This window comes from Hemiscyllium ocellatum, chromosome 30, assembly GCF_020745735.1.
Source record: "Hemiscyllium ocellatum isolate sHemOce1 chromosome 30, sHemOce1.pat.X.cur, whole genome shotgun sequence".
Taxonomy (NCBI): domain Eukaryota; kingdom Metazoa; phylum Chordata; class Chondrichthyes; order Orectolobiformes; family Hemiscylliidae; genus Hemiscyllium; species Hemiscyllium ocellatum.
This window is the reverse complement of record NC_083430.1, coordinates 41,860,939-41,877,386: the sequence shown is the minus strand read 5'-3', so window position 1 is coordinate 41,877,386 and position 16,448 is coordinate 41,860,939. Positions and strand designations below refer to the sequence as shown.

The window sequence follows — 16,448 nt, the reverse complement described above, 5'->3', positions numbered from 1 at the left end:
GTGAAACTTAATTCACTTCATTTTGGGTGCATTTTACCTGACATCAAAATTATATTTAAAATTAAGTCAAATTGAAAATATATTATTGGAATACTCATAATAAAAATGCAATGAAAACATAATTATATAAACATTATTTGATTAGATGTATTATTTAATAGTAGTGATGCTTTTTATAATCACGTTATGGTCGGCAAATTAGTACCTGAAATAAACTATTGGGCATTTGAAGAGAATTGTCAGCCTGGCATTTCTAATAAATGGCACAGTAAAAGCACAATTGGACATGACTAAGATGAGGAAAGTGTTCTTATGTTCCTAACTGAATCAATTTAAAGATCTACGATGAGGTAGATTGACACTGGTTTGATTTAGGTTCAGGGGGTGACTACCTGCCACAGGGAACACTCTGTGCAGCTCAGAACTCAGAAACCTAGAAGTTGTTCAATTGAATACTTCATGGTATGGATAAAACTATCTTCATGTTCATTCTTCACATGACAAAGCATCATAGACCAAAAACTCTATTCTAAGTACGATCGATGTCCAGAGACTGAAATTGCAGCCTATACTTGGTGTGGGTCAAATGCGTTTATGTGTGAATGCATGATTTCATAAATAGTGTATTGCTGGTCATTTCATGTTTTTTTTAGCAGACCCTTCCTGCCTGGAGAAGGTTTGGTATGTTTTGTTTTGGTAAAGAGACACGCATTGCTGGAGAGGATGGGAAAAGCTTCCAGCAGTCTCACAAAGCTGCTCATGGGCTTTGCCTGCTTCAATTACAAAGGGAGCCAAAGACGGACCTAGAACTTAAACTGCTATGCAAATATTTATACTTAATTCAGCATTTACAGCCAATATTTACTTCCTTTCTTGCTGTGCCAATATCTAAATTAACCAATTTTTTTTTGAGTGGAGGAAGCACATCTCATGTCAAAGTAGTTTTATTCTGTCTATGCTAATTCCTCATTTTTCTCTTGGTGATATTAATTTTATGCACATGTCAAACTGAAAAATCCTAAAAATGAATTCATTTCAACACCAATATGTTAATAGTATAAAACAATTTATGCCATGCCATGAGGGATGTGTATAAATTAAAAAATGTATCTCCGCTAAATTGTATTGAGACCTTTCCGATGTGTTGTTCGAGATGCTTCGTATATCTATCCATTCTTTGTCTTGCCACATATTGCACCTCCTGCTTTCATTCCACAGCAGAATTTATTTTATTTTTATCACTGCATACATGCTGTATCAAGTTCAGGCTTTGTAACTTTGAATATTTTTCCCATGTTTTATTTATGTAGCTCAGGTTATTTTGTTATTGGCTTTCATTGTAAACAGCATTGCTAGGAGACCATTTGCATCAAAAGTTTAACTAAGGGAAAAGTGATGAAAATGTACAAATTATAAAAGGCATTATAGGTGATCAACAGGTGATCTAAGAATAAATTATAAAAAATCTTGCATCTACGCATAGTTCCAGTTCTTCTGCCACTATTTTTGAACGAGGAGAAAGTGAGGTCTGCAGATGCTGGAGATCAGAGCTGAAAATGTGTTGCTGGAAAAGCGCAGCAGGTCAGGCAGCATCCAAGGAACAGGAGATTCGACGTTTTGGGCATAAGCCCTTCTTCAGGAACTATTTTTGAACATCGATTTTATGATGGCCCAACATTGGAACTGTCCGTTACAAAGGAGTTATTCGAGACATAGAAACTGCTCTAAAAGCTTTTGCCTGAAACGTCGATTTTACTGCTCCTCGGATGCTGCCTGAACTGCTGTGCTCTTCCAGCACCACTAATCCAGAATCTGGTTTCCAGCATCTGCAGTCATTGTTTTTAGCTGCTCTAATGGTGTGGTTACATCATTGGGCTCAGAGGTGATGCTATGGAGTATTTTTAAAGTAACTGCCTTCCCAATTCCATCACCCTCTTGTAGAGAGAGAAAACAAAATCTGGCAGAACGAGAAACATCACAGGAAATTTGCTTTTATTTTTAAACCTGTACAGGTTTTTCCATAAATGAGATCTGCAGCTAACATTTCACAAGTGCTTAATTTTTAGTTCAGTGACTGAATCAGCTAAGAGAAAGCGAACAACCCGATCATTACCTTGCTTATTTTCGTTGACATTTAAAATATAGTGAGATACCTTCATAGAGTCCCTACAGCACGGATAAAGGCCATTTGGCCCATCAGGACTGCACCAACTCTCCGAAGAGATTCTCACCAAGATCCACCTATTCCTAAATTTAGCATGGCCAATCCACATAACCTGCACATCTTTGGACTGTCAGAGGAAACCAGGGCACCCAGACAACATGTGAACTCTACACAGACGTCACTCAAAGCTGGAATTGAACACAGGTGCTGTGAGATAGCAGTGTTAACCACTGTGCCACCATGCCAACTAAATGCTACAATGTGTCATGAGTCTGGGTGGGATTCTCTTTGGAGGTTCAGTGAGGGTTGATGGGCTGAATGGCCTGCTTCCACACTTTAGGAATTCTATGATCTGTTATGTTAGTGAATACTGTGTCAAGTTCTGGTCTCCCTGTTATGGGAAGAATATTTTTAAGCTGCAGAGGTGTCAGAAGAGACTGGCCAAGATATTGCCAGGAACGGAGGTTTTGAGTTATAAGGATAGGCTGGGACATTTTTCACTGGAGTGTGGGAGGTTGAGGGGTGACTTTATAGAGATTTGTCAAATAATAAGGGATATCAATCAGGTGAATAGCAGGTGTGTTTTCCCAGGGTGAGAAATTCCAAGACAAGGGGGAATATTTTCAAGGTGAGAGGAGAAAGACTTAAAAAAGATATGAGGTGCATTTTTTTTTACACAGAGTAGCTCATGTGTGGAATGGACTTCCAGAGGAAGTGGTGGATGTGGGTACAGTTACAATGTTTAAAAGACATTTGGATAAATACATGAATAACAAATGTTTGGAGGGATATGGGCCAAGTGTAGGCAGGTGGGACTAATTTACTTTGGGATTATGGTTGGCGTGGACTGGTTGGACCGAACGGTCTGTTTCCATGCTGTATGACTCTATGATTGTATAAAAACTAACACTTTTATCCTCTCTGCATTTTATTCCCATGTCCTCAGTTTCTTAAAAGCAAACAAAGCAAATTATAGAGTTCAAAAGAATTGCAACAGGTGACAATTGCGAATCTGAATCATTGCCTCTGGATAGTATCATCCTCTTGTGCCATGACTTTTAGAGAAACGAGTGCGTACATTTACCTTGAAGCTAATTATACTACTGTTATTAAGTCTGAAAATGATTCCACTCCAGCAGTTAAAAAGAATATGCCTCACTCCCTCTGTGTCTGTGTAACTACATGGTATATTTTGAAGCTGTGAATCTTGTGTGCTAATTTAGAACAGTGCAGTGCAGAATCATTCTCCATAATGACAGTGATTTAAATGGAATTAACGATAATAATCACTATGTGGAGTCATAAAGCCAGGAAAGTCATGAAATAAATGAATATATTTGCCGAAAGGTTCTTTTCTTCTCTGAGTAATGGAGGGTAAATTACTGCCCCCGAATCTGTGGAAATGTATCCTTCATATAGATCAAAGCTGCTGCAGAGGGAGTTATTTCAGTGCATCAAAAGAATATACGCTCTGCTGTTATTTTAAGTCATGAGCCCTGTCCCTGATTAGTTCCTTTCTTCAGTACTATTCCCAATATTGTTAAATTGCTTTGTGTGCCATTTCATAAGAGCTGTATACTTTTTGATGGCCTAATAAACACTACAGGCAGTTGTGCAAACTGTGCATTCTGACTTGCTGGTGCAGCTGTTTTTACCTTCGATGAGTGCTGTTTTCTGATGGCACTGACGTGGGTGGGATGCAGTAACCCATATGTCAAGAGGAGATATTCTTCCTCCTACTTCCTTCCAAGACGAGATTCCTTTTTTGTCAAAATACAACTTAAAAGGTAGCGTTTCTGTCGTCAGCGATCAACACACCAGAATGCAACCGCCAGGTACAGAGCTTCCTTGCAAGGCCAACGCTGTATTGAAGATGGAGATTTTCTTTCCAGATTGATCAGGAATCAGATTAACAAAACAAACGCCACTTTTCAGGATTTTGCAATTTAGGCACATTTCCAAACAAATTTCCTTCTTATTCTGTTCGCAGAATTAGTTGGAAACCTGAATTCAATGCATATTCCGAGCAACTTGCTCTCCAATTAACTGAAAGCGCAGCACAAACAAGAGAGGAGAGTGTGGTGCTGGCAACATCTAAGGTTGAAGGGCTTATGCCCGAAATGTCGATTCTCCTGCTCCTCAGATGCCACCTGACCTGCTGTGCTTTTCCAGCACCACACTCTCGACTATGATCTCCAGCATCTGCAGTCCTCACTTTCACAAACAAGAGTAACTTCTGCAATAACATTAATAGATAATCTACTACAGAATTGTGGAGGCACTCATTTAAAGATCCTGTCCTCTGTTTCTTTTTCTTAAGATTACCATTCGCAGTCCCCTGAAGGATAGATGGAAGATGATTTTCTTATAAAAGTTTATTATTGAAATTAAAACAGGTTTGCAGGGCTGTGGCATTCCTTTTGTTGCAAATTGAAAATAATACAATGGATTTTCTGCTAGATGATCAATGTCCACTTGTTAAAATGTCACTCACAATACTTGTCTTGTTATATTACACAAAGGTTCACATGGATCATTCTGCAATGAGTGTGAATTAAGCTTCAGCAGATTTCCAGCGTGTTTAAATTGGTTATTGTATCTCCCAGGCAGATTGCAGTGAAACTGAGGAGCAATATTATTTTGCTTTGGGATCAAATAAAATACCAACACTTTTCCTGTGGAAAAATGTTGTAAAATTAATTAAATGCAAATTTATTTTATTCACTTATAGATTGTGAGTGGCACTCACAAAGTGACCACTAACTGCCCTTTAGAAGACGATGAGGACCCACTCCTTTGATCCACAGTAGTCTCTCAGGTATTGGTACACCCACAGGAAGGGACTTCCAGCATTTTGACCCAGTAACAGTTGAAGGAAGAACAGCATAGTTCCAAGGCAGCATGATCTACAATGTGGAGGAGAATCTGTGGGCAGCGGTGTTCCCATTCACCACCTTACCTTTAACCTCCTAGGTAAGGGATGCCATTGGTTTGGAATATGTTAGCAAAGCATATGCAATGTATCTAATACACACTGCTGCCATTGGCCACTGGTGTTGTTGGATGGTATGCCTCTCAAGCAAACTGCTTTGTTCAACAGTGTTGAACTTCTTGTGTGTTGTTGGAAGTGCGTTCATCTCGGCAATTGGTGGGCACGCCATTTACACTCCTTTCATCACTTTGCCTTCTTGACAATGGACAGGCTCTGAGGAATTTTATTGATTTATTCATGGGATGTGGACATCTGTGATTAGGTAAGCATTTATTGCCTACCTCTAATTGCCCAGAGGAGTCACATGTCAGCCTGATCAGGTAAGGAGGGCTGTTTTCTCTCAAGGGTGTTCCCAAAAGGGTATTAAAGAACCACATGGGTTTTTCTGACAATGGTCATCGTTAGACTTTTAAATCCTTTTTCTTAATTGAATTTAAATTCCACCATTTTCAGTAGCAAGATTCACACCTGAGCCCCCAGAACACTACCTGGGTCTCTGGATTACCAATCCAGCGATCAGGCTACTAAGCTGTCACCTCCCCTAGGGAAGTGAGTTACTTTGTGCAGAATTCCCAGCCTCTGAGTTGCCCTTGTAGTCACAGTATTTTAATGGCTGGTCTATCTCAGCTTCTGGCAGGGCAATAATAATCCCTAGGATTTTGTAGTGGGAGAATGTCACTGAAACTCTGAGTACAGTCCATGTGATCACATTCTCCGGATGAGCCTAAAGCTGCTTTATTGTCTGAGGGGTCACAGATAGGGCTGAACATGAGGCAATCATCAACAAGCACACAACTTAATCAAGAATGAGTTCCCTTAAACAGTGAAAGAATTGCATACTGATCAGTGTGGTAAAGGGTTCGTCCTAGAGTAAAGTTAAGCTTGCTCATTCAGCTTCATCACCGTGTTGAAAAGATGTTTTCACAGCAACTATTCAGAGTCTGCTTCACTTCATTTTTCGGTTGACGAGGTTCATATTCAAATACTTTGTAGTGAAGCTACCAGTTTTCCATTTTCATTCCAACAGGATGACTATGATTATGGCTAATTACAATGATGAATTAGTGTAATGAGAGCGCTCAGTCAGTTTTGGTGTTCATGCATGAAAGAGCCAGGAGTAGTGTGTTTTTTTGTTGTTAAGAACACAAGTAAATTTATTCAAGGCTGTTGACTAGCCTGGGTTGTTCATAACACTGTGATTGAACTTTTACAAAAACGACAATGTGGCTTTAGACCAGCAGGCTACATATTCTTTCTGATTTCCTTCCAAGTGTGCTGTCTGCAGATACACTGGATACACAGTTGGTTACCCAAAAATAAATCAAACAGTGTCATTGGGCTTTGGAATTCATCAGTCTCACAGAGTTGTAAAGCCACATTAAATTCTATGAATCCTACTTCAGTGAAATCTTAGTTTTGTTCAATTTGCCCTTAGGATGTGTGTGATAACACAACCTGTCCCGAGCGGCCCTGAAATATTGATAGCAGGTTAACCCCTTATGGTAGTGGCGTTCCGACAGCATTAATGATGGGACAGGGGGAGGTGCAGGGGAATCCAGATTTTGACTGTGTAATAATATAAAGGCAAGGCCGTGAGTCACCTGGAGAGAAATTAGTTGTGAATATGTTTCCTCAATATTTCATCTTTTATTAATAAACCCAAACTTTCATATCTTTAGTGCTCTATTTGACTACGAAAACCCTTCAATAGGAACATCTTCTCTTCAAAGCAAAATTGCTTATAATGTTGATCAGCACTTCCAAAAATACTTCCGCATGGGGCACATCATTTCAAGTGTGAAAGCAGTTTATTTGAGTATTAATCCGAGTCAACAAAACCAAAAAATGCAGAGGTTGGAAATCTGAAAGCAGAAACAGACAGTTTCTAATGAAGCATGAAACCACCAGCCTCTCTGTTTGCTTCAGAGATGTCGTCTGTCCAACTGGGTGTTTCCTGTCTTTGTCTCATAAATCTCAGTCAGTTGATCTGATTCCTACAATTCACAACTGGTCCCATACAAAGACTCCCCAAATGAATGTCAGAAAAAAGGCAGCACTTGGTGCTTATTGAACAGATGACCTCCTGCACAGTCCTGGGCGCCACGTCACAGGAAGGATGTGAACACATTGGGGCGAGTGCAGAAGTGGTTTACCAAAACAGTTGGGTGAAGGCCATCAGTCATGGGGCTACGTCAAAAAGGCTGGGACTGTTCTCTTCCGAGATAAGAACACTCAGGAGAGATTTGATCGAGGTTTTCAAAATCATGATGGAGTGGAGAGAGAGAAATGTACTTGCTCATGAATGAAAGGGCATGGGTTGAAAATGATCTACAAAAGCAAGGTAAAGTGAGGGAAAGTGTTTTCACACAGTGAGCAGTTAGTTCAAGATTGCACTGCTTGGAAATGTGGTGGAGTTGGTTCAATTAAGGCATTCAAGAGGGCACTGGAAGATTATTTGGATAGAAATAAGAGAGGATAGGGAAAAAGCAGCAGATTTGCAGTCGCTAATGATGCTCATATGATGAGACAGTTCAGACACAAATTAATGAATAGCCTCCTCTGTGCAGTAACATTTTCTGGGATTCAGTGACCTTGGATTTAAAGCTGGGTGGGTTCAAAGTTCATGGCATTTGGTGCACCTGCAGAGCTGGTGGCCATGGTCACTTTGAGCCTTCTCCATCAGATTTGGTGCCAGGCAGGCATTTACCTGTTTGGTTTTGGATCCTCATCGTACTCAGTGCACTTGCCCTGCCAAAGGGAGAGCGGCTGGGCGATCAAAAACCCACAGGTCTCCGGTACTGACAGCTCCACCTGGAGCAATGGCCCACGTGACAGGATCATCACAAGAGCTTGGACAGATGGTAGGCAAACAGGGACTCATCCCGCTCAGTCAGGTAGGTCCAGGCAAAGGAAAGGTGGGTGTTTAGATGGATGGGCAAGTGGAAGTCTTCACCTACGATGACGTTTGCCTGTGATGTACTACTCCACAGGGCATGAATGCCTACAATGTCAAAACAGGACATTCAGCCCAACAAATGGAAAACACCCTTCCCAGACTCACTCCCTACCCTACCCCTGTAACCCGGCATTTCTCAAAGGCTAATCCAACTAATTTACACATCCCCGGACGATTTAGCATGGCCAATCCACCTAATCTGCACATCTTTGGACTGTGAAACCCACACAGACACAAGGAGAATGTACAAACTCTGCACAGCCAACTATCCGAGGCTGACATTGAACCTGGGCCCCTGGTGCTGTGGGGCAGCAGTGCTGACCACTGAGTCACCGTGAGTTTGACAATAAATAGGGAATTTCCCATATCTGTCTGTGGGTTTACCTGGCTGCTTACCCACATGGTGCGCCTCTTACCAATGGTTAAATACCAACGGGGGCAGGGTGAGGCCCTCATGTGATTCCTAAGCAACAATTTAAGGGGCTCAATTCATTTTTGGCAAGACAGTGTCTGCCAGCCTTCATGCCTGAGATTTAATCAGGGCAAGTTAGGAAAGCAAAGAGGTCCCCACACTGCTTTTCCTACCTGATTATACAGGAACCTCATGTCTCAGCTCACTGCACCCCCACTCCCCCACTCCAAACTGGGGAATTAAATCCTGCCAACTGAGCTCATGCTTAATGTCTTTGTAGATTAATTAATCAAGCAAAACACTCTCACTGTCGTTGCAAGTAGTGCTATTAAAATTAATCTCGACAATAGACCAGAAATATCTGACTGACGTTCTGAACAGAGCATCGTAAAAAGCAAGTTTCCTGTTGTGGAGAACATATAAACACCATCTCCCAAGGAGCAATGTCACTTGCTAAGTAATTGCTGGTGGTGAGCATTATCTGATGATTCATTCCTGCTCCTACAAGAGCTATAGTGATGTAATGATAGCGTTACTATATCTGAGTTAGGAGGCCTGGGTTCAAGCCCCATCTACTTCAGATGTGTACAACATCTCTGAACAGAGTGATTAGGAAAATATCATCCTGGTCCTATAAATATACATTGACCTCACCTTCATTCATTAGTTTGAAAGGTGTTTGCCCAAAAATATGTAACTAAATAAATGCTCATAAGAATATCTGAAGATTAGCTCTAATTGCAACATTCATGGGCTGTTTCCTTTTTCTGGACTCTAACAAGAAGTTCCAAAGCAGCAGTATCAGGTTTTGATGATAATATGGTATGCCTGTTAAACCAACAAACATAAAGCTAAACCAGTCCATAAATATCACCTCAAGTTAGTTCTTAATGGAACCTTTTGCTCCCCGCTAACTGTGAATTGCTTTTATTCATGTTCATCTAAAAATGATATTTTTCTCATTTTAAGAAACAATGCAAATTGACTTGCTGTGTTAAATTGTTCATTATGTAAAGCATATTGAGACAAGAACAAATTGGATGGTACATCACTCTAGGTGTTATTAATGTATTTCAAGAATATTATTTGCATTGTTGTGTTAAGCCTCACTGGGTGCCACATGAGAGAATAAACCCCACTATTCCTGAAGCTGTCACAGAAATAAAAAAATGTTAAGATGTTTGCAGAAATCCCCAGTCTTTTAGATCAGGTTGATAAAAGAATGATCACCTTTCTGTAATTAAGAAGGATCACTACTTATTACAAATACATACTGTAGTTCGTGCTAAACAATTATGAATTGTTGGAGTATAACACTACTCGTTATAATTCCAATCCTCCAATAAACCCCCCTTTATACTCACGTGCACATAGTCATAACAAAAAAAAACATGGAGCTCATGTGTGGTGAGGAAGACTGGAAGATCAGTTCATTAATTCCCGTTTCCAGGATTTGTTGATATGATTTGTGTTTTTAATTTATTATTCATTCATGGGACTTGGGCATCACTGGCTGGGTCAGCATTTGTTGCCCAGATGGCATTAAGAGTCAATCACATTGCTGTGGATCTGGATTCATATGTAGTCCTGGTAAGGATGGCAGATTTCCTTCACTAAAGAGAATTCATGAACCTCCTTCTGCCATGAAGGAGGTTAGAAGTGAATGACCTATATGTCATTCTTGAAACTCTGATAAATATTTGTATCGTATCTAACTCCAGATAGCTCACATTGTCATCCTAATTAAGTTTATTCTATTCAGCAAGGTAAAGCCAAAAACCAGATGGGTTTTTCCTGACAATTGGCAATGGTTTCCAGATTTTCAAAAAAAATTGAATTCAAATTCTACCATTTGCCATAGCAGGATTCAAACCTGGGTCCCAAGAACATTATCTAGGTTTCAGGATTAACAGTTCAATGATAATACCACTAGGGCATTGCCTTCCCTGATCTGCTTCTTGATCTTCATTGTCTGGATAGTCTCACTTTTTTGCAGAAGGCACATACTGACTGGTTCACACTTATGAAGGCTTCTGACTTGTCAATTAAAAGTCACAAGTTTACAGCAATGGCTGAAAGGAAAATAGACTGGTTTTCTCCAGGCTTAAGGTGCATCTTTTATTACTATCAAGAATAGACATCTCCTGACCTTGCAGCGATGTGACGCCTTGTCCCTATCTTTTTCAAAGTCCCAGGCTATTCGGCTACCTGGGAACCAATCACATTGTTGTTGGCAGGCAAAAGACCTTTATCATCAATAAATGATCCACAGAGCGATCAGCTATTTGTTGCTAGCTGAATCTCCATTTGGACACAACCCTTGGATTCAGCTCTTGTGCAAACCATCTATGACTGCTTAAACCAGCAGCTGTGTAAACAATACTGACAATGAGTATCAGGCTACCTGCTTTCAAAAAATACCTGTTACTTAAAACAGTTATTTCCTCAATTCAATCCCCAGCCAAAAATACAGTAAAAATGCCTTCCAGCTGTGATGTCAAATATGAATTAGCATTTATATTCTGCCATGAAGGAGGTTAGAAGTGAATGACCTATATGTTATTCTTGAAACTCTGATCAATATTTGTATTGTATATAACTCCAGGTAGCTCACATTGTCATCCTAATTAAGTTTATTCTATTCAGCAAGGTAAAGCCAAATGGCCAATGAAATAAATGTATAATCGATCAAACTCACTACTGAAATACAAAATGGTTTAATTATCAGCAAAACCCAGAATGATTGCTGAAGTATTTGTTAGATAGACAGTAACAAGTGATATGTATTTTGTTTAAAGTAAATTGGTCTTCAAATTTTATAAACCTAAATAAATAAAATGCAAACATAGGAAAGGGCAGTCTGTGCAGTTTGTTTGTACACTCCTGTCTTGTGAGCAGTTCTCCAAACTTCACGGTTGAGTCAGAGACAAGCTGCTTCTTAAATTATTTTTTAGCTTGAGTTTAAATTTGATGCTTTGATTATTTTCAGCTTTTCATTTAATACAGGAATCTGAACAGAAAATAAAATTTTATAAACATCTCTTTGATATTACCACTTACAGTACATCTATTGACAATCATTCCATCAGTAGGCTGAGACTACTAAATAACCTCTGTAATGTGACAGAACCTTTGTAATAATAACTTCCAATTATTTCTTTCCATGCAAAGAAATTGATGGGACTTTTGCCCTTCTGCCTCTTAAAAGAAGCAACCCATTAACAAAATGAATGTTTGTGACACATAGATTTTTTTTCCATAATTGCTGTTGTTCAGTTTATTTTATTAAACTCCACTGTCTTGTACTTTATAAATGCACCTTTTGGTTTAGTGTTCGACCTTTTATACTGCACAAACATGTTACTAAATTTCTCTTGATTTTTCAAAGCTTTCATCTGCTATTGCTGTCAGTTGTCATTTGCGTTGCAGGGATTGCATTTTCTACCACTTGGACCCTAATTCCTGCTGCTGTTTCAATAAAGAAATGTCTTATAAAGCTGGCAACTGATTTCTAGTAGTGAGATGTAACTGGATTACCTGTACCTACCAGCTATGAGCATGAGCCTTGATTGACTGCAATCCTTCAATTTCAGGTACATTTGACATCCTCTAGCAGCTTTGAAGCTAACTAGACTTAGCACTCAAATAAAACAAGGTGACCTCAACATGGGTTACACCACAGGCAGTGGGTTTGAGTCTCACTTGCTCCAGAGGTCTATCAGAGCATATTTAAACACACTGATTGATAATATCTTAATGATCACTACTGTGACTTGTCTATGTTATACAGTCAGGCCATAGTCAGTTCAAATTATTGCAAGTGGGTCATGTCGTACATTGGAATAATCTTTACCTCTGCATCCAGGTTCAAGTCCTACCAACTCCAGAGGCAGATGTCAGAACATGTTGATGAGAAATATCTGTGCTGTAGTGAGAAGCAACTGAAGGCCAATAAAGCAGACCATTGATGACAGCTGTGATAAATTCTTTAAACAGCAGAATTTGACTCAAATAAATTAACAATACAGCTTCCAGAATGTTTAAATGCCAATAAGTTTTTAATTAATTATCTCGTAGCTAAGATAGCTTTGAATTTTATCAAGTCTCACTCTCAAACCTCTTGGCCTTCCCTAGTGATAGTTCAAAATGAGGAAGGTGCAGGAGAGTGGAGTTATTCATGATTGTATTGGATGGTGGAGTCGGCTCAATAGGTCAAGTGGTCTACTCATGTTCCTACTTCTTGTGCTCCTGTATTTTATGGCTTCCCCAATATAGTTTATATAACGCTAATGGAACAAAATAAACTTATAATTTGTTTATATGGATAATGAAACTTTCTGTTTGCTATTAATGCAGTCAAAAATTCATTAAATAAAATACATAGAAACCAGTTCAAGAGCTCTGCTTAACAGTGTTTTCTATTTTTGTAAATGTCAGCCAAGTAATAGACAAGGAACACAGTTAAAGCATCCAAAACATGTATAAGTAAACACAGTGGATTTATTTATTTCTCTGTGAAGTGGGTGTGTTTTTTTTCCTTCATTAAACCTTCTTAGGATTTTGTAGGGGACTGAAGGAGCTTTACAGCATATTTTCCTAATTAATGAGCCTCTAGAGGCTTTTAAGGCTCTTAATCCATTTAGCAGTGGTAAGGGCTCCTGCAAAGTTCCTGATCTGAATGGTTACTAAGCTTGCATTTTCTCTACAGATTCTATCATTTGTGAGATATATTGAATGCTTTTAGTCTTACGATTTTGAAACTCATTCACCCTTTGGATCCATCTAAACAACGGTAACATGTTTGTGCTTGAGAAGAAAATGTCACATGCTGTACCCTGGAGGCTGACAGATGAGGCTGTCCTGTCGTTACATTACTTAATTAATAAATGCTGACAGAGCATGTGCTATGTCCATTATTCTTTTGAAACATAATGACATCGATTTTGTGGTTGTAATGATGGCAAAACTGTCAGTTTTCTCTATGAAACTGACAGCAATGCGTGGCATCTGTATTTGTGCAATTACACTTGGAAATCCAGAAGGGAATGTCAGTGATTGCTTGCTCCTCCATAGCTGTGCTGATGAATTCTCTTCAGGTGGGAACCCCAAAACTCATTTGAATTGATGTGAGCTTCTGCTTTTTATACTCTGATCTCGCCACCAAAGACCTGTATGCCTAGTTGGATTAAAGGCATGTGGGTTTTTTAACGTCCATAATTACTCATGAACAACCCCGCTGGCCCTGAAAATGAATGTACTGTTGGTGGAATGTCTTATTCCTCTGTTGTTCTAAAAACATTCAGTTCATTTTGGCATAATAAATATTTTAATGACATTTCAGCTACAAGTTTAACTGCATGTGTATGTCCCAACCTTGCCAAATCACAAAGGTGAAAAATAATTATTCTCCTTTATTTCTTATTTGTTGTTGGTGAGGACTCTTCAATATGATTGGTTGCTTTGCTTAATACTGTCAGAAGTCACATGACACTAGGTTATATACCAACAGGTTTCTTGGAAATTGCAAGGTTTTGCAGGTGCTGCTCCTTTATCAGGCAGAGTGACTTTACCTGACAAAGAGCAGTGCTCCAACAACTTATGATTTCTAATAAACCTGTCGGACTATAACCTGGTGTTGTACGACTCCTGACCTTGTACACCCCAGTCCAACATCGGCACCTCCATATCATTGCTTAACACTAGTACTCACATCAGGACTCCCATGTAATTTGCACCAGAATACATTGTTTTAACAACAATTGTACATGGGTTGTGGGCATCACTAGCTAGGCTGGCATTTACTATCCACCCCTAATTACTCAGAGGGCAGTCACGAGCCAAACACATTAAATGCTGTGGGCCTGGAGTCACATGTAGGCAAGACCAAGTTAGAACAGTACATTGCCTTCCCTGTGCAACAACAGACATTATCATTAGGAAAGGTAAAATCTATGCTATAGAGATTGCTAGGTCTGTGTGGGCAACTTTCTTCAAAGTCATGGCTCAGTATTACCATTTCACCGCTGACCCTAAAAGCTTGGTCAATTGAGTAAATGGGGTAGGGGTAAGAGACAATGTGATCAAGCTTGAATAGAGAGACCATCTGCAACTCAGTGTATATGATGCTGTATTGTGGACCACATACTCCCTGAGGTGCAGCTACTTGTAGAACCAATGTTTGACCAGAGGGAGTTTGGAGGGGAAGAACAGCAAGTGTTTGCAATGGAGACTCTGTCTAGACATCCAAATTATGTTTCTTCTGAAGACACACGTATAACAATTGAAAACAACACAATGAAGTTTGAAAGTTACATTCTGTGATTTGAGTAGTAAAATGATTGTAGCACGTTTCTTGGCCAGCTATTTTAACTGATATATTAATTAGTTATTATAACATTGTGTGACACTGTTAATTCCTGTAGCAATTAATTTCCAACCTTAAATGCTCCAGAGCAGGAATTAATTAAAATCTGTTAAATCAGTGAAATGTTGGTTTTAAGAACACTCAGATTTCATATTCTACGTTTTCTTGCTGTTAGCATTGGTTCTGGCAAACTTGTTACACTATGGTAGTGTCCCCATCTCTGAACCAGAAGTTCTATGTTAAAGCCCCACTCCAAGACTTGATGACCAAGGAAGGTGTGTTCATACTTCAGCCAAGGAGGGTCAAGATTACAACACTTGTCAAAGGCGGGCGGTAAGAGTGGGAGGGATAGATAGAAAAAAATCATTGGAGCCTCTTCCATCACTCCATAGCTCCAAGCTACAACATGCTTGCAAAAATATATGTCGCCATGGCAACATATCTTTCCCTTTGGAGGGCAGTGGGCTGGACATCTGATGCAGATGAATTGTTGCCAACAGCACTAGGTTAACAATCAGTATTCCTGGAATTCCCTGAAAAAGGTCCGCTATTCATTCGACCCAGAGAACCCCAGAGAAACCATGCAAGGCAAAGAGTTCGAACTTGCGAGTACCCGTCAGGTATACCCGTGGGACTACCCAGACCATCAAACACACGCATATCTATAAAGCGACAACGTTCCTGAAGGATGTTGTGATCAAGAGGCAGTGTGCCCCTTTCCGATGCTACAACGGTGGAGTTGGCAGGTGTACTGATGCTAAGGCCTGGTGATGAACACAAAGCCATCAGCCAGAAAAGAATGCAGAGTACATGTTACAAAATGCAGAGAGCAATGCTGAACTCAAGGGTCTGGATGCGGATTCTCTAGTGATTGAGCACATCCAAATGGACAAGGCTCATCAGATAGGCTGGTGCCCTAGGTCATATCAATCCATCTATGAGCTGACCCTGCCACATAGAGATGATCCTCACTGAGAAGGAGCAGATTGTTCCAAACCTAAATGAGGAAGTTGTTCAGAAGAAAAGGGTCTCCCAGAAGAAGCTGAAGAAGCAGGAGCTTATGGCAAATTTTACTCATTTACTAGCAACTTCTGTACATGTAATAAAATTATTGGAAACCATAAAATAAAACAAAACAAAACCAATGGGCATTCTGGCTGGGCTGGGTTTGGGACCTGCTTTCTTGTCCTATCCAAGGTGGAGGTCATGGAGCTGTGGGGTGGAACTTAGACAGAGAATAGAAGAATGGTGTAAAAGCAATGACTGCAGATGCTGCAAACCAGATTCAGGATCAGTGGTGCTGGAAGAGCACAGCAGTTCAGACAGCATCCAACGAGCAGCGAAATCTATGTTTCGGGTAAAAGCCCTTCATCACTGATCCAGAATAGAAGAATGGTGTCAAACCATACCGGATGATCTTATGCCTTTTGGCCCATTGGATGCAATGGGTATCATTTCTAATAACGTAACACCCCAGATTATGCTCATGACTTTCCTTGTGGTATTAGTAGCAACATTGTTTATCGGGTAAACATAATGAACTTGATGATATTTTGACTC

General features: G+C 39.8%; 1 protein-coding gene and 1 pseudogene across 1 annotated transcript in view; both read left to right on the top strand.

The window, feature by feature from the left end:
* Positions 1-16,448, top strand: part of pacrg (PARK2 co-regulated) — a 198,162-nt gene that overhangs the window by 37,137 nt on the left and 144,577 nt on the right. The gene's annotated exons all lie outside the window — the stretch shown is intronic.
* On the top strand, positions 7,976-16,017 carry LOC132829784 (large ribosomal subunit protein uL22-like; annotated as a pseudogene).